Source organism: Atta colombica, unplaced genomic scaffold, assembly GCF_001594045.1.
Source record: "Atta colombica isolate Treedump-2 unplaced genomic scaffold, Acol1.0 scaffold115, whole genome shotgun sequence".
Lineage (NCBI taxonomy): Eukaryota > Metazoa > Arthropoda > Insecta > Hymenoptera > Formicidae > Atta > Atta colombica.
The window spans coordinates 128011-132867 of record NW_017259201.1 but is presented as its reverse complement, the minus strand read 5'-3'; the positions used below and the strand labels follow the sequence as shown (position 1 = coordinate 132867).

At 25.9% G+C, this 4857-nt stretch overlaps 1 pseudogene; it reads right to left on the bottom strand.

The window, feature by feature from the left end:
* Window positions 1-232: 232 nt before the first annotated feature.
* LOC108694104 overlaps window positions 233-4857 on the bottom strand; it is a 14162-nt pseudogene continuing 9537 nt past the window's right edge.

Here is a 4857-nt window from a genome sequence, read left to right as displayed (position 1 = left end):
GTGTGTGTGTGTGTGTGTGTGTGTGTGTGTGTGTGTGTGTGTGTGTGTGTGTGTGTGTGTGTCTATTTTAATTATATAAGTAGTTATGAAAATTATAATCAATGATAACAAAATATCAATGTACGTAATTATTATATAGAATAAGAAGAAAAATATAAAAGAATTAAATCAGCTTACTTCCTGTGTAATTTAAAAAACTGAAAGTCTAATTTTAACAGCAATTAATTATAAATTAATTGTTATCAATGATAAGTCTTTTTCTATTATCGTTATATCGAAAGTAATCATTGAAACGATAATTATTATCTCGATTATAATATGCTCTTTCGTCTCTGTAATGATCATTATGATTTCATTCTCTGCTTCTTCCGTTATTTTTCTCCCTCTCTGCATCTCTGTTTCTATCTCTATTCTTATCTTTTTCTTGATTTCTCTGTCTCTCTCCTGTTTTCTATCTCTGTTTCTCTGATTCTTCTGAAGAATGATTTCTTCTTCTCTCGTCGTTGCCAAAGTTTACATCTAACTGCTTCGGATATGATAGGACATCTTGTGAAATATTTACATCAAACATTACACTGCCACTACTAGTCTGTGATGGATAATTTCCTAGGATCATCTGCTGATCCAGTTCCAACATATGATTCATATTGCGAACAGGATTCGAAGATTGTTTTGCTTATTGTGACTTTGTATTATTCCTTAGTTTCATATTAAGAGTACGATTGTACATTATTGTACCATCAAATAGGTGCAAACCATCAAATTCCACAGAATCCATGTTTTTGTATGATAAATCCGTATGTTCTTGACTTGCTATCAGGATCTTTGGGAATAGTTATTCTTTGTACAGGATTTCCCTAATATAATACAAAAATTGACATAGAGTCTAAATATATCATTTATCTGATAGGTTGATTTGGTTTTTTCAGAAATAAATATTTTCAATGTTATGTAGGAATGGGCGATACATGCATTGATATGCTAAAAATCGTTTAAAAATTGCCCTTTAATGAAAAAAAAAAACGTTTTTTTTTACAAAAAAATCAGTTTGAAATAGTCTTAAAGACATTTTCTAGTCGACATTTTGCAAAATATCAATCACAAATAATTTTGAGGTTATTTTAAATCGATCTTTTTGTGAAAAACAATTGTTCACCTAAAGAGCAATTTCCAAATGATTTTTTTATTGTATCACAAAATCTAATTTAAATCGGACTCTCAAACTTTAAAATAATGAATAACAATAAGATTAAGACTAATGAGAGTCAGTGCGGAAATAGGTGCGCATAAATATTAATTCATATAAAATACTTGGTGTGTGTGGGCGCGTGCGCGTGTGTATGTGTGTGTGTGTGTGTGTGTGTGTGTTTAGTAATATACATTCCATGGCATTCCATGCCAAATCAATGATCTTCATCACTGACCTTTGCCGATTTTTTTACTGATTTTTTAATATATTCCTCATATTAAAATATGTATTCAATTATTTTTTTAGATTTTTATCTCCATTAGTTTCCTATAAATTTTTTAATATTTTCAATTTATTCTATTTCGTAAACGTTTAGTTGAACATAACTTCTGTTTGAATTATTGAAAAACAAACAATAACTATAAATTCATCTTGAAATTCTCTATTTAGGCAAAAAATATGAAAAAAACTTCAAATTTTTGTTTTTACTCAAAAAATCTGATTGAAATAAACAAAGTCGAAATTGATATTTTTATAAAAAAATTTTTTAATATTTTTAGTAGAAAAGAATTTAAATCGTATTTGTTTGTAATCAAAATTTTCGTTCCATTTTTTCTAATTTTTCAAAACATTATTATTTAATCCATTTTAAGAATCTTTATTTTAGATTTTACCGCATATGTGAGAAATACTCAATACTAGAAATTTAAAATGCCTATTACGATCGAAGCTGGATCTTCATTGCTTTAAATAATTCAATCTTAGGTTCAAGACCCGGCCGAGATAACATTTTTTGCAATAAATTTATTAACAGTTTTTAACATATTAATATCTTTATAATATGACGCTTGATGATAGCATCAAATTATTAAAATTGCTTGCCAATTTAATTCACGATTACTAGAGTAGTTTTAATTGCGTTTATAGTCTCCGCGGAAAAACAATTCGGTGCGTAGTTCGAAAAGACTACAATATGGGATATATGCAAGTACATATATAGTGTATATTAGTAATTCAAGATTTAATTATTTAAAGCAATAGAGATCCAGTTTTGATCGTAATAGGCATTTTAAATTTCTAGTATTGATTATGTTTCTATTATTTAATAAGTTAAATTTTTAATCTGCTGGTAAATTACGTAAATCATATTAATTCATAACGATACTAGAGAGTATATTCTTAATTTCATAATTAAATAATAAGGATTTATAAGATTCTTATTTAAATAAAATAATATCTTTTAAAATATGTGAAGAAATTTATTAATAAAGATCATTTTTATGTAAAGGTCATTTCTATAACGGATTATTTTCCTTTTTTTTGTTTTTTTTTCTCTTGTACATTCTATAATCCAAAGAATTTGAAAATTTTTTTACATTAAATGTACTATTTTTTTAAGGAATACTATAAATTTTTTGAGTCTCAGGTATAGGCTTTGTTCTTTCAAAGAACACTCGAGTCACAAGATATTCCTTTCCTAAATTACATTCTTCTGTTAATAAGAACTTTACTACCATATTTGGCAAATTCATTTGACGCCACTCGAACAGTTCATGTAAAGTAATTATCTGGCGATCAGATGATCGTTGAAGGTTTGCACAGATAGCCTTTTTTATATGTGTTTCCCAAAATTATTATCAATGAATTTGTAAGGACTATTCCGAATGATCTTGCTAAAATATATTATTTTTCTGATGATGTTTCCCAACAATACAAAAATTTTAAGAACTTTGTAAAATCTATTTATTATCGTGAAGGACTTTGGAATACCCGCTGAAAAACCTTTTTTTGCTACGGCATGACAAGAGTCCATGTGATGAAATAGATGCTATAGTAAAAAGAATGGCTACTCGTGCAAGCCTTCAATGTCCATCTGATCACCAGGTAATTACTTCATATGAAATGTTCGAGTGAGCGCAGATGCAATGAATTTATCAAATATTATAGTTTGCAAAATAATCATTAACGGAAGAATATAACTTAGTAAAGAAATATTTTGTGAATCGATTCGAAAGTAAAGCCTGTATTTGAGACTCAAAAAATTCATAATATTATTCCTTAAAAAAAATGATACATTTATTGTAAAAAAATTGACAAACTTTTTTGGATTATAAAACATACAAGAGTAAGAAAATAATAAAAAATAAAAACCATTATGGAAATCTTTATATAAAATTTTCATATAAAAATAATCTTATTAATAAATTTCTTCATATATTCCAAAAGATATTATAATCAAATAATATTCTTATAAAACCTTATTTCCTAAATAATTGTGAAAATAAAAATATATTCTCTAGTATCATTATGAAATAAAATTATTTATGTAACTCATTCTATATACATTCATTATATATACATTCATTTATGTAACTCATTCACTCAGTAGATTAAAAATCTATAATTAACATTAAATAACATATTTAATATTTTAAAAAATTAAAAAAAATAGAACAAAATTTTGATCATAATCAAATAAATTCTTTGTATTTTTACTAAGAATATTAGAGAATTTGTTTATAAAAATTTTAAATGTCGATCTTGACGAAAATTGACTTTATTTTCAGATTTTTCGAATAAAAACAAAACTTTGAAACTTTTTTCATATTTTCTTCCTAATAGAGAATTTCAAGACGAATAATTTCATAGTTATTTTTTTGTTTTTTAATAATTTAAACAGAAGTTATGTTCAATTAAACGTTTAAAAAATAAAATAAATTGAAAATAGTAAAAAATTCATATCTAGGAAACTAATGGAATAAAAATCTAAGAAATCTAAAAAAATAACTGAATATATTTTAATATAAAGAATATATTAAAAAATCAGAATATATTGAAAAAAACGGTAAAGATCGATAATGAGAACCGTTGATTTGGCATGCCTCATATACTGGGTGTTTAAAATAAAGCATTATAAATTTTTATCTCAGAAACACGATATTGAGAAAAATTGTTGAAACAAAAGTTACAGGATTCAAAAAAATCTATTTATTAATCTTATCAATTTAACTTTGGGTGGTGTCGCCAGGTCAGGTCAAGATCACATCGATTTTTTAAAATGAAATACTCCAAGATTAAATTAATAAGATCAGTAAATAGACCTTTGGACCTTGGTGGATAGAAAATACATAGTTGCTTGTTTAAAAAATGATACATTCTGTATATTTTTTTTAAAGCAACTATGTGTTTTCTTTCCACTAGTTAATTCATCTCATTATTTTGTTCATAAACGTATTAAGGTATGATTATAAAAAAATTAATAGTTTATGATTTAATATTCTTGAGACTTTCACGGTACTTTCTATATAAAGATGATGCGTTTCCTCCGAGTCCAGATCCATTCTTGAAATACCAACTGGAATATATTTCGTGAACTTTGCAGCCCACTTCATCAGAGCAAGGAGCAGTCTGATAGTGTTTACGTAGGTATTTAACATTTTATGTCAATATGTGCCACAATAAAATATAAAATATCTGGTAAATTATTGGTGTTTTTATATCTCTCTACTCTAATACTTTTATATACAGAATAATTAAAGGAATCATTTTATCTAAAAAAGAATCACATAATTCCATTTAAAAAAATGGAAGTGACCTTGTTTTTTTGACACCTAGAAGAAAAACAACACAATCAAATTACGTTTCCCTCAAAACCATGCAATTTTTGT